The sequence below is a fragment of the Rhinolophus sinicus genome, linkage group LG05 (assembly GCF_036562045.2).
Source record: "Rhinolophus sinicus isolate RSC01 linkage group LG05, ASM3656204v1, whole genome shotgun sequence".
NCBI lineage: Eukaryota > Metazoa > Chordata > Mammalia > Chiroptera > Rhinolophidae > Rhinolophus > Rhinolophus sinicus.
In genome coordinates, this window is record NC_133755.1 from 11,703,344 (window position 1) to 11,717,707 (window position 14,364).

The following is a 14,364-nucleotide window of genomic DNA, read 5'->3' on the forward strand; positions in this document are numbered from 1 at the left end:
GGGAGACTGACTCCTGTGTCAGCCCTGGAATGGGGAAACGGGCCCTCAGAGGCTGGCGTTTTCGTGCATCAGGGACATGTCTGCGACCTAGTGTGATCTGTTGACTATAAAATTATTATATTTTGTTTTCTGTTATTTAAACGTATGCTCCTAGATTATTCTGAGACAATTCCTGGTGAGAGGTTGTCTGTTGCTTAAACATGTCAGATGTGGCATGGATGCCTGGGAGAGGAGCTAGGGGTGGGGTTATGACAGCAAAGGTGATGCCAACTCCGGAGGAACTGCTGGACAGCTCTGCTGACCCAGAGAGACATTATATAGACATCTGGGCTGTAGTCTGAGGATGTGCTGCCAAGCCCTGGCCAGTACCAACTACTCATTGTTTTACATATTCCCGTGACTTTGCAAAGTGTTTCATTGCGTCCTTACACTTTATAGAATCCTTTTATGTGAACAACTCAGAAGAAATTAATATGAGGGGGTCCTCAGCTTTTTGATAAATGAGAGAATTGAGAAGTGAAACGATTTCTTCCACCCAAGCCACAAATGGAACTAATAGTAGAAGAATTTCACCCTTGGACCCTTGATCTTTCTGTTCTTGCTTATACAGGTGAAGAAGGAGAGGTATTTTAACCTCCTGAGTTATCCTGGCAATTGTCCCACTTACTTCCTTAGCTCAGTATCGTGTGGCTGTGACCAAGGAGACCACATCCAGGAGGAGGTGACCTGCCGCCCTCGTCCACGGTGCTTTAATTTCCCCAACTTCACCCTAGGCCTTTTGAAAAATTAAACTAGAGTTCCATTCATTGAATAATTTGGTTCGGATATTATTGTATTCTCCTCCTAAGAGTGAATATAGACTTTCGGTGGCAGAGCAGAAAATAAATCAAACTTTAGACATTAGAAAATAGCATCAAGTACTCATGCAAGGGGAAAGGCAGTGTCCAGAATGAGAGCTGAATCTTCCTTGTTCTATTTATATGTGTAAATTACTTAACCACACAGGTTACATTACCAGTTGGGAATGTCTCCACCTGACTAAATATATATTAGTACGCGTTGGCATCCATCTCCATTAACATAATATTCACCATTATGGGAACATTACAACATCATCCTACTCACCAATGTGACACAGAGCAGAGTGTCACAGACACCTCAATGCTCCGGGCCCTTAAGTCAAAATGGAAAGTTAAAAACACCTTCTGCAGGCAGCCACCGGCATTACTTCATATTTACATTGGTTTTGCTAATCTAGTCGAGTGAACGTTTTCCCTGAGAAAATGTAATGGGAATATTTTATTTGAAAATTTTATGTGGTAAGCAGCTGTCTAAATTCTTAATTCCTGTTTTCAGTAGGGTAAGTGGCAAATGCAACCAGAAAGAAAAAACAGCAGTTTTCCAAGTGCCGGTGAGGGCAGCAGGCAGTGGAAAATGTGTGCAAAGTCTTTCCAGGAACACGTTCCTACAGATCCCTGTGTAAGTGCTTCAATGTTGGTGTAGAAAAATATGTCCACACATTTCTTAATGAGATTGAGCAAAAGTGCCGGAAAACCCCCTGGCAACCAGAAAACAGAGGCAAAGAGTGGGAAAGCTGCTTGAGAAAGTCACACGGCGGGACAGCGGTCAAGCTGGAGGAGCCGAGCCCTGGTCCAGGCGGCTCTCCGCATCCATCTCTGGGGGCCGATGCAAGGACAAGGACAGCAGGGATGGTCCATCGCACCCCTGCCATTGCTCTAGCCCAGACATGAGTGACATCCTGCCATGGACTGGTTTTGTGTTTTGCAGGACGGCTTTTGTGTTCATTTTTAAATATAAGCATACGTTGATCTCTTGGGACGAGAAACATATGCTCTTGGAAGGAGAGAAGTAAGAGATGTCTGATATTTGGGGGGTGTTTTGCATTCTTTTGGAGACAGTCAGTCAGGTACAGCCACAAGAGGTGACACAGGAGAGGTGCAGGAAAACAAATCTTATTATACTCACAGGTCCTGGAGAGGAGCCACATGAGGGGAGCCTCAAGGGACGGGGCTCAACCAAGCAGGTGGGGAGGGAGGGAGGGAGAGAGAGAGAGAGAGAGAGAGAACCTGTGGGTATGTTTATTGGGAGTTGGAGTGCAGCACACAGGGAAAGGCATGAGGGGGATTCACTGGTGTGTATGATTGTCACTATGTCACTGTCAGGGGAGGGCAAGAACGGGAACCAGTGTTAGGGACCAGCCTTGTCATACTGGTGCAGCTGGTCACCTGGCTGGGCTGGGCACAGCCGGTTTGTGGAGATGTTAAGGCAGCAGGGAAATAAGACATTTTAACACTTACAACATGGACGATTACTTGTTTCATCTATGATGATTCCAGTAGCAAAAAACAGTGTGCATATCCTCTGTTGATAGATACATCCAAGTTAATAGACAGAAGAGGTGAGCCTGACAGTAAAAACCATTCCCAGGTTAAAATGCGTAGAGGACAGATTATGGGAATGTGGTAGAGAAATTGGGGACCAAAGATATCCTTAGGAAATGTTTTTCCCTTACATCTTTAGTCCAAGAAGCATCAAAACTGAGAATTTCTGTGTTTGAATTACAGTAATGATATAGTTCATACAGACCCCTCCATCCACGTGTGCTCATACACACTCCCAAAACGCACATCACATCCCACATACCCAACACTGGGTCATTGGTTTACTGATGATGAGTCCCCAAGGGACTGCTTGCTGCTGCCTTGCTACAGAATATGTGCTCAATAAATACTTATGGAATGCTTGTGGAATAAGTTAGTGATGAATGAATGAATGAATGAACGACAAAGAGGGAAAGACAGAAATGTTAATCACTGACTCCAGAACGAGGATTCAGGAGCCAAGCTTCCCATTCAAGGGGCCTTTAGTACAGCTCAAGGGGAAACTCTTCAATTCTTTGGGAAAAGGGTGGTGTGTGTATGTGAAAGAGCAACCTAGAGTCAGCACAACCTTAAACGAGCAAGTCCAAGTAAAATGAAAGGACTGCAGAGCAAAAATGTCTGCAGTATCTATGTGATGCATTCAATTTTCCTAAAAAAAAAAAGACTCCCTTTTGCAAAACCTACATGTAACAAATGTTCCCAAAAATCTGCCTGTGGAGCAATGGAATGTTGCTTGCGGTTTTAAGCAGGTCATTTTATGTCCCTCTGACACAATTTAGCCATCTGTAAAATAAAATAAAATCATCCGCACGTATGCCTTACACTTGAAATGTTGAAATGCAAATGCTAACTTACCCTTGCGATATTGAGAAGCACAGGCAGTAGCTCTGAAGATAATGTGCATTGGTCAGGAGAAACCTAAAGGACTGTCACGAGGCCACTACAGTGATCCCCTGGGGACACAAGGGACTTTCTAAATAGTCCAGCTATTCCAATGGGTGGGCTGAGCCCATCCCTCCTTGCAGGAATATTTTAATGAGATAAATACAAAATATTTAGCCCGTCATTAGATCAGGGGCCCCACTCATTACCCTACATGAAGTAATTGCCTGTTTATTGAGGGGAGTGGACCATGGCCCATGTAGCTCGTTGAAAAAGCCTGTGAGTGTGTGTCCAAAGGATCGGGCTGAAGTCCAGGTCGTGTCACTTAGAGCTGTATGATCCTGGTCAGGTGACTTCATCTCCACTCCCAATTAATATTGCAAGCCGAGGGCCTACCCAGCATGGGCCGTTAATGAGTGAGAGAATGGAGGGTGCTGTGCAGACCGCACAGGATACAGCACATGCCTGTTCTCTGTGACACGTGAAGCACTACACAAATGTACAAATACTGTTATTATGAATGATAGGTATTCTATAACTCGTGCTGAATCCTTGAAAATAGGTTGAGAATTTTCATAGCTCCGTGTGGGCAGAGTGTGTACTGTTAACTTGGGGTGCCAGTTAGGTTTTCCTCTTAGGCAGATTTGCACAGCTAGGGGCTCCAGCAATGGAAGCCAAAGAGACAGTGTCTTGGAACCCTTGTGTTGTATATGTATGTGGATGCCTGTAGGTATGTGATGAATGGGATGGGGGCTTATCAATAGGACCGTAAGGTTAGCACAACTTCTCGCATTGCTCCAGTCCATTAAAAAATGAAAACTTTTTTCTTATTCCCTGTTCAGTTTTAATATTTTCCCCCAACCAACTCACTTGAGCCAAAAGAAAGGCAAGAATTTTCCACCTTGATGCTTAATTGGCAGTCTGACATTTGGCCTCTTGCACATCTCAGAAGTCTGGCCTCAGTGACTAGCGTTCTTCACGCCAACCGGCATTTATCGCTCTGTTAACGCTAGACAGCAGCGCAAGCAAGAAGTTTCCTTGTGGTTACAATGTGCCTTCATTTAGCTGACTTCTGAGCAGACAAAGCACCAAAGACGTCTGGGCAGTGACTTTACGAGCAAACAGGAAGCAGAAAGAAAGCTATGGCATGGTCTAGTTTGAGAAGGACTTGGTGAATCACAGTGGATGCCTTGCTGATAGAATTTGCAGAGACAAAGGGATGTACACAAGTTTAAATATCAGCAGAGCAAGTCTCAGAGGGGACCTGGGTTCTTGGTTGATGGGGGAAGGAATGCACCACTCCCAGTATATTGCACAGTGTTGCTTCCCCCAGCTTTCTGATATCTTTTTAGGATAGCCTTATAAACAATTGTCATGTCAAGCCCTTGTTGAAAACCTTTGACTACGCTCCACTTTGGCAGAATTTGCCTGGGGAAATGGCTGCTCTCCGTGCGTGCCCATTGTTACTACCTGAGAGCTGGAATCTGTCTGTCATCCACAAACCCAGAAGGCGAGGGTCCAGCTACTTCCTGTGGGTTAGGAATTTCACGCACCAGTGACTGGGTAATACTGATAATCACGTTTGCCATGAGGACAGAAAACCCAATTACTTGGGGGAAGCAGTTTAGGATGCCCATTTTCCTCCATGGAAACTGCCCGAGTCCCACTGGGGCTGCTGCAAGCTCTTCACCTGGGTCTTGCCTTCTATATTCTCCAGGGGAACCACCTCTTTCCATGCTCCTCTTTTCACCAACCTGAAAAAGGTCTGGGGATGTTCTATTTTGTTTCATTTCATTCTCTCTGAGGTTCTAACACAAAAAAATTTTTAAATCATGAACCCATGCTTTTCCAGCATAGACGCAAGGCTAACCCTCCGCAAAATGAGAAGGTGTTTTTCACTGTGTCCCTCTCTGCAATTATGGCTTCCTCATTGGTCACACGAGGCCAGATGTCCCATGCTGCTTCTATTGTCCGCCTATGGTCAGCCTCTCAGATCTCTCGTTTACACCAAGAACAGGTGTCTCCACCTCGCACTGCTGACATCAGCTGGGTAATTCTTTGTCATGGGGAGGCTGTCCTGTGCATGCAGGACACTGAGCAGTATTCTTGGCCTCCGCTCATTACACGCTAATAGCACCTTCTCTCTCCAACTGTAACAACTGAAATTATCTTCAGACCTTGATCATTTTCCCCTCGGGGACACCATCAGCCCAGGTTGATAACTACTGCAGTAAGAGACAGCAGCAATGGTTCCTCCCCCAGGGAATTGGCAGTGCACTATGGAGACTGTCTTAGCATGATAGAATTTCCAGCCTCTGCCAGCTTATGACCTTCTTGGGGACACTGAAGTCACTTAATGAAGGCAGCCCCTTCCTCGGGTTAAGGAAGCTCAGACAGTCATTAGCTGGTTTATCAGAACTATAGAATTGATATTTGTAATAAGCCAATCGCAGGCGTTTGGCCCACTGCAGTAGCAATTTCAGGTGTAAAAACCCCCTCTTCCCTGGACCTCGGGGCCAGTCCACTCCCTTAAGATCCTAGAATGACTCTGAGCTCGGCAGAAGGGAAGCTGTCCCATTCCTCAAGTGATGACTTTTCAAGCTCAGAGTATCCAGCTCTAAGATCCAGCACTTAGGAACCAGTGTCTGTATGCCTGGCCTCACACAATTTACAGCCCTAACCAGAAGGTGATGTCATCAAACGAGGCACATATTCCACACCTCGTTTTCCCGTGGTAGGATTTACACTTTCTTGGAGAATGTTGAGTTGGCAAAGAGTGTTGAAAGTGAGCAACAAAGACCGAGGGCAGGCACAAGCTACGCTTTAAGAGTAAAGCCCTATTCCTGTGTGGTTTGTAATCAGCCACACTGTGAATGCTTCAGCACATTTTGTGCAGTGTAAAATCATTCACCACAGTATGAGGGAGGCTTGCTTTAAATAGAACGAGAGAAAATGACTATTGCAGTAAGGAAGCTGGCTAATGAGCACTAACTTGTGGCAGGGTCCTTTCAGGGATGTGGCAAACACGGGCAACCAACTGAAACTCAATAGTAGGCCTACTAGTTGGCTTGGACGATACCAGTCACAGAAAACAAGAAATCTGGGTGGAGATCTGAGTCTAGGAACTCTTGCGAAATTAAGACAAAGATTTTACCTTTGTCGTTTCTCCCTGAAAATCGTCTTCTAAGGAAAATGAAAAGGCCTTTACCCCCGAAATTTTAAAGAGAGTTAAATTTATATATTTGACCAATTAGTTGTGTTGCTAAAACATTTAAAATCTATTCATATGGGCTGTTTAAGTTTTCAAGTCTGTTGAACTTATATAGCAAATCAGATACCATATTGATTCCATTGCTATGGATGAAATTTAAAATGTTGCGTAATATATCCTAAATCTTCAGAGGTTATTAATTTCCAATACAAATTTAATTTGTATTGTTGAATTTAATTCAATTGCAATAATATTCACCACTTATTAATACCTGTAAAAACTGATTATTTTTTTCTGCCACTTTGAGGACAGCTCATCCAATTACAAAGCTTAGACCTGGCACTTTGACAACTCTAACGCACTTCATTCTTCTGGCAATATGATCTTCCTGCTAAAAAAACAATTAACTTGTGGTATGATTTCTGCAAACCTATGGCTTTGGGAGCCTGTGCAACTGAGTTGGAGGCGGCGCATTCTTTCTTGGCCATGAAAGCTGCATATTAATCATGCAGACTGGGGTTTATGCAAGACCAAAACATGAAACCAAAACCCAACACTTCCTACCAAGAAGGAGAGAAGTGCATCATGGAAGACGTAACATCATATGCTGTTGCTTGAATTAAAAAAAAAATAAAAAGTGTTATGTCTGAGCGGAAATGGGCAGTCGGCTCAAGTCTTTGAGGCATGGCCATCAGACAGTCCTGCGTGTACCCAGCATATGGCACCGTGGCTCCAGCCCATTCCTTCTTCTTTCAACTCCCCCATCAGTGTTAATGAATGCAAATGAAAGGTTTAGTCCATCAGACCCCCTCTCGAAATTTAAAAAAGTCATGTGTTTAGGGCATTTTTTTCTTTCAGAGTGTAATAACTAGTCTTGGCTTCTTAACTGGTTTGTCAATGAGGTAATCTAATCAACGGTTCTCTACCCCTCAAATGTTCTCTGTTGTCCAAACACATCTTCCACTCTCATTCACAGCTATGCCATTAGTATGCTCTTCTCTCTATCAATAATCTCTTTCCATCCTCAACTCCTTGAGAGATTTATGTCAGGACTGGACTCGAACATCAAGTCCACTGAAATCCATGCCATCAGCCTCCTAGACAGTGATCATGGTTTTTACCTTCCCTTTTCCCACCGTTTTGGACGTGTCTCTGTGACATTGCTTCCCGTGTTGTGCTGTGATTATCCGTGGGCATTTCTGTCTCCTCTTTTGATTCATAAGCACAGTGTTTTATCCTTCTCTGTGTCTGCAGGGCCAGGAACACAGTGATATCCTGTACGTGTCTAATGAAAGGACAGATGAATGAGTGACAAAATGAATGGGAGTAAGAATCTCACCGGTTACTTTCTGTCTGACGGTCACATGAATTCCAGGAACAGTCATACGATTTTCCACCTGTTAGACCGAAGAAGATAACGGAAAACACCCTGGTCTTATGGAGAAAGAAGCACAGTAAGAAGAAGGCGCTCAATCAGGTAAGACATGTAAGGTCTTGGGTAGGACCTTGTGTTCACAACCCCTCTAGTTTTAAGAGGTGATTTATGTCTGCTGATTTTCCAGGGAAAAGTTGAATCAAGTATCACGTATCAGCGAAACTATTAGTATTTAACTAGGGACACAGAGCAAAGTTACCAAACAGCTCAAAGCAGTTGCTGAACATAACTCCTCTTGGTTTAAGCAACCTGTGGAATGACACTTTGAAACTCATAATTGTCCTTGACCATTTAATAGATGTCATAGAAAGAGTACTAATTAAATTACAGTGGTTTTTGTTTTTTTTTCGTGTTTTTTTTTTTTGGTTTTTTTTGCTGTTGTTTGGTTTCTTTGTTTGTTTGTTTGTTTGTTTTTTGGAGGGTGTCTCAGGAAGATGATTTTGTATCAGACATGCTTTTGATTTATTTTTCTTGAAGTCACAGTGAATCACATAACCAGCCAACTTTTCTTCTGCCACTGGCTCCTGGCTGGTCTACAATCCAACAAATGACTCATCTGGAGCAAGTGTTTCAGACTTACGATTTACACTTTTGTGTTGGTCTCTTTCCTGCCCAAATTCATCTTTCTATCCTTGTATTTCTTCCTTCTTTTTGACCCACTTAATAGATGTGATCTTATTAGTGTGCGGTATTTTTTATAAAGTGCCATAAATCCTTTCTGAAGTAAAGTAATGTAGTAGAAAAATTAAATATTTATGTAAAAACAGAAGCAACGATCACAATATTTAATAACTATGATGGCATGGTCATTGACCAGTCAGAACAAAATTGTCAAACTGGTGCACACTGGCAGACCACCATCCTTGCTGATAAATCAATGACCTAGTCTCAGGGAGCATGGACAGCACTCAACTCGGATTCAGGGGACAAGGCAAAGCATTATCAACAAGGATAAGAAGTACTGACCCAAGAGTCAAAAATATCCAAGTTAGAAAGCTAGGCTCTGCCTCGTACTTACTTTCTGAGTTTCAGATTTCTCATATGCAAAAAAAGAAAAGAAATACTTGCCTCCTTCACAGGCAAATATAAAGAAAAGAAGGTCTATGAGTTTTTTTGAAAAAAAAAAAAAAAATACATCACTGTACTGATGTAGAAATGCCATCCCCCATATGATTATTTGGGTCTTTCTGTGAAATTTCTCAGTGAGTCACACAGTTTTCTCTCATTTTTTTTTTCATAACAGGGAAACGTGGTCACACATTATACATGGCTCTACCTTGGTGTCCTTGGATAATCTTGCAGATTGCTACTGAAATTGGTGAGTTCCTCCAATGAGCAGAGTAGATGCACAGGGCTGCCAGCAGCTACCACCCGTTGCACAGAAGCCTACTCTGCAGCAGCCTTGGGACTGGGCCACATGGCCCCAGGAGCAGCCAGAAAGGAGGGAAGGGCAGGTGAAGCCAAAATGCAAGCCAGGCATTTCAACTTCAGCCCTTAGCCAGTGAGCTCATTTTCCATGTAGTCTCTGTTTCCACTAGATTCAATGTCTCTTTAATGTTGAACATACAAAATGTGAATTCATATGATGAGCCATCCAGGTCAAGGCAATGGCGCTTGCCATGGTGGGGCTGTCACCTGGAGCTGGAATTATTGTGAGTCCAAGAATCGAGCCTGAACGGGAGGCTATACTTTGTTCTCTACACCCATGGGCTGCGTGCATGTCCTCAGAGAGAATGGCCCCAGTCTCTGAGGTCTCTCCATCCTATCTCTGAGCCGCAGACGGTTATGGTAATTCAGAGACCGGGCTAGAATCCCAGCTCTGACATGGACTATCTGCATTGCTTTGGGCTTCCATTTTCTCATATATCAGATGGAAATAATAAGAGTACCTAACTCAGAGTGGTAGAAAGATTTAATGAGATCATTCATGTAAAGAACTTAGTTAGTGCTCCTAGAAGCATTCTGTACATGTAAAGTAAAATTATTATCCATGCCTCCACATGGAATAATACAATTTCAAACTTGTCAACATTTCAAGGCTGCTACTGATTGTCCAGGCTTATTCCCACCCCCTCACAAAAATTGTTTGTTATGGCCACACCTACCACCTACAACCTGCTCTGCTTTAGTTGTTCTGTTCCCTCTGCATGGAATGCTGTGATTTTGTGATATCATAAAAACAATATGTATCTGGCCTTCCTTCCCAGTTCCTGGCACAGAGCTCCGAAAACCCTTGGAATTTGCTGAGTAACAGGGGTGAGAGGAGCGTCTTTTGTTATTGCTAAGTCCCTGTCAACCATACCTGAACTTACACAAAAGAGGTGACTTTTGGAAAGCCACTAAGGATGGGAACCAGCCCCACCTGCCTCAACCTCCTTGGGGAGGGGAGAGGGGCTAGAAATTGAGTTCTGTCACCAATGGCCAATGACTTAATCAATTATGACTAGGTAGTAAAGTAATAAAACCCCTAACCAGTGGGGCTTGGAGGACTCTGGGTTGGTGAACACATCAAGGTGCTGGGAGGCTGGGAGGAGCAGAGAGGCCACGGAAGCTTCCTGCCCCTTCCTACCTTGCTCTGTGCATCTGTTCCTGAGTTGTATCCTTCTGTAATAAACTGATAATCTAGTAAGTAAACTCTTTTCCTTAGTTCTGTGAGCTGTTCTAGCAAATTATTTAACCTGAAGAGGGTTTGTGGGAACCCTCCATTTATAGCCAGTCAGTCAGAAGGTTAGGTGACAACCTAGGAATCGCAGTAGGTATCTGAAGGGAGGGACAGTCTTGTGGGACTGAACCCTTCATCTGTGGGGTCTGTGCTAACTCTAGGTTGCTGGTGTCAGAACTGAGCAAAATTGTAGGACACTTAATAGGTGTCTGCTAAGAACTGGAGAATGGTTTCATGTGGAAAAACTCACACATCTGGTATAAGAAGTGCTGGTATGAATGTACAAAAAAAAAAAAAAGAGTGTTGTTTTTTTTAATGTCTTTACCAACTTTTACTTCTTGCTGCATCCTTCAAGCAGCAATTCAAGGCCATCTCATCTAGGCAGTCTTTTCATATATACCTCTCCGGATGCGATAGGTGTCCACTCCTTTCTGCCTTGTTTCATGCATGAAAATGAAGTCTGTCTCCCACCTAGATCGCGAGCATTTTGCAGACAGGGCCTGAGTTCCTTCATTTTGCTATCGCTCCCTGTATCACCCAACAGAGAGTTGATGCTCAGTAAATGATGACTTAGATTATAAATGAACAAATACATTCAACATATTGAGATACTGGCATTGTGCACAGACTTATGAGGTGTCTGCTGACATAGATTTCACAGATTTCATAGCTTCAAGGAAAAAAATGTCTGGCGTCCTCAAATGTTCTTCCGCCGGTGGATGAATTTCTCACATCTCCATTCATTCATTTGTCCATGCATGGGCCCAACACTACACTGGGTGCCAGGATTACAAAACATAATCAGACCTGGCCCCCACACTGAGGCTGACGGTTTTGAGGCCCTGTTGATTTCAGACAGCATGTACACAGGGGGTCATTCTCCAAATGTCCTTTACACCTTCATAACATGAATGAAGGATCGCAAACACATTTTGGCTGGGGTGCTGAGGGAGAAAAGAGAAGCACCGGAGGTCCCTGGGCATCCTGGGGGGCGGGAGGGAGGGCAGTTAGGGAAAGGATGAGCGTCACCAAGAAGTTAAGGAAACAGCTAGAGGAGGTGAAGTCAGAATAAGTCTTCCCAAGACACAGCTCTCAAAGAGCTGACCAAAGGATAAGGCTTATGAATAATTGGCCTTAGTGGGAAATAGACCTGAAAATAAGCATGCTCTACAAGAAAGAGTCTACCTTAGAGTTAAATTGACCTGGGTTTGAATCTCATCTCTCCACTTAGTAGCTGTAAAAATGTATGCGAATCCTCAAAATCTCTCTTCTTCAGTTTCTTCCATCTGTACAACGGAGACGGATGGCCTTATAGTATTTTCCTGATAGTTAAATAAAACACAGTAGCAGATAACCAGTTAAATTGTATGTGCTTGAAAAACTTTGTCACTCTTTTCTGCTCTCCCACTAGGCACAAAGCACTCCCTGTGTGTGGATGCATTTGCAATCCATGTGGCCCCGTAGGTGTCAGAGAACCCACCAGTCATTGTCCAGAAAGCTGCTCACATATGAGTCAGAAGAGCAGGAGCTGCGGGCGAAGCAGAGTCAGTCTGGGCAGGATGTGGCTGGAGTGCTTGAGTCTACACCAGGTAAGATGGCCTCTCCCATGGATACCCTTTCTAGAACCAGGCTGAGGAGGAGACTAGGATGGATTCTCTACAACAGGAGCCCAGGCCCTCCTGCATTGTCCTTGGCAGCTCCCAGCAGCAGGAGGAATTGAATGGTCGGGCAGTGCTGGCCCCCTGACTCCAGCTCCTAGCCCTTGGCAGCCAGAAGCTGGTCCCACTGCTCCCCGAGAGCCCAGACTGACACTATGGGCTGGCATGTAGGGTGAGAGGTGTCGGTGGGACCGTGCTTCCTTCAAACGTGCAATTTCAAAGTCTATGAGGATGTCGTTGGCATGGAAGAGAGTCAGGGGCAACTGGAACTGTGGAATTTCCAATTATAAAAGGTCCCATTCAGCGCTGCATGCCCTGTTGCACAACAAGGGAACAAGGAGATATTTGATGGCATTTAAAAGCCTTGAGCTCAAAACAAAGGGACACAACTTTCTCTGCTTTGTCTTCTGAGCTTTCAGGCCTGTCCTGGGTGATGGTAGGTCATGAAAACAAGCGACAGCTTATCCCACCTGCCTTGGCAGAAAGCTTGCTTGTCAGCATGGACCTGGAGGCAGTGCTCTGTGACATGGGTTTCAAAGCTCCAGCATCCATTTCATCTGGATAGGAAGGATCTGGATTAAAGACCCAGTCGTCCAATGCAGTAATATTAGCTCTCTGAGACTCATCTCTTTCCCTGATCCCAGTATCCAATCCATTGCCAAATCCTAATGAGTTCTTGTACCACTCCCATCTCCAACCCCACTGCGCTGTCAGTGTATCCCATGGATGCTGAAGTGACCCGAGAAGCACAATCACTGAGACCATGTCTGGAAAAATTTCAGAACAGTCAAAAATCGCAGTGTCACCCTGACCTGAACTTACGTTTAACAAGTTATTCCAATAAGCTGGATGAGCAAAAGCGTGTTCAATACACATTTTTTTATTTATTTCTCAGAGCAAACTTACCCAGATGAGGGAACAGAAACTCGGAAAGTTTGTCTAAGATCTAGCACCATTAAGAGGCAGAGTTAATTTTCACCCGTCAGCACTCTCCTGCTGCTCTGCCCCTACGGCCCCTCACATACATTGTTCGCCTCTGTAATAGGTTTTCCACCTTACCCTCCCCCCACGCACCGTGTTATCATGTGGAGGGCAGGAACCGTGGCGGTATTGGTGGTTACTGCTGGAATCCCTGGAGTGCCTTCAAAGCTCTTAGCACAGAGCTTTTGAAAAACTGACTCTAAAAATAATTCAGTTATTTCTACCAAATATATACATATCGATCCGTATCTGAATTTGTTAGTCTTTCCATGTAGCAGTTGCTCATATCCCATTTCTAATTGAGAAGTTTCATACAGCACAGTAAATGTGCACCTTCAGAAGTATAATTGTCTATTTGGAAGCGTGACACCTTTCTGTTTCACCAACGTAGTATTCTGTGCAGAGAGAAAAGGTAATAACTTACATGCCAACTCACCACTGGAAAAACGAGGACGCCCAAGAAAACTTTACAATGGAAATCTTGTGTTTCTGGTGCACATGTTCAGTCAGAGACATGAGATGTGAAAGAATCTTCGTCTGCAGGAACGATGCCAGCTCCTCTCTCCTGCATATCCTCTCTGTGGATTAATCACCAGGCCCTGGAACCACCATGTGACCACTGTGTGGGGCGCCTTCTTCCCTGAAACAATGAAGTTCTGTCTGATTGTCTTTGGGAGGCATTTACAGCTCCGGGACATCGCTCTGTTTTATTGAAAGTACTCAGCCCTGGCTTCTTGGGACATGGCTGGAAGGGCTGTGGGGCTGGATTGGGCAATAACAAATGTTCCAGTAGGACACTGAGACATTCTTAGCGTGGGGGGCGCCCAGCAGGGACACAGCTGGAAAGGTGAGGAAGGCGAGAGGGTATCCACAAAGCCCAGTGTGAGCGTGCTGTTCCATCAAGCAGATAAAGCCTCGAGTGGCCTGAGCTCAAGTCCTGAGTGGGGTCTTCCCCACTTAAAGGTGACGTGATGGGAAGGAGGAACACAACTGCTGGAGCCTCCCCTCTTTTACTCAGAAAGGGATGAGATGAAATCCTTGCTATTCATCTGGCTGGGGAGAGCTCTGGAATGCGGTAGCTCTGCCCGAGGGGCTTTGTGGAGTATACACAGCAACACTGTCATTCCCAGAAG

At 44.4% G+C, this 14,364-nt stretch overlaps 1 long non-coding RNA gene across 2 annotated transcripts in view; it reads left to right on the plus strand.

Moving 5' to 3' along the window:
- Positions 1–12,958, plus strand: part of LOC141571508 (uncharacterized) — a 160,151-nt gene extending 147,193 nt beyond the window's left edge. The window contains exons 2-4 of one of the 2 annotated variants that reach the window (XR_012496257.1): positions 7,750–7,972; positions 9,174–9,248; positions 12,004–12,958. This is a non-coding gene — a long non-coding RNA (uncharacterized LOC141571508). Of the gene's footprint in view, positions 1–7,627; positions 7,973–9,173; positions 9,249–12,003 lie in introns of those variants that run through there. The other variant, XR_012496256.1, reaches the window with a different exon arrangement.
- Positions 12,959–14,364: the final 1,406 nt, after the last annotated feature.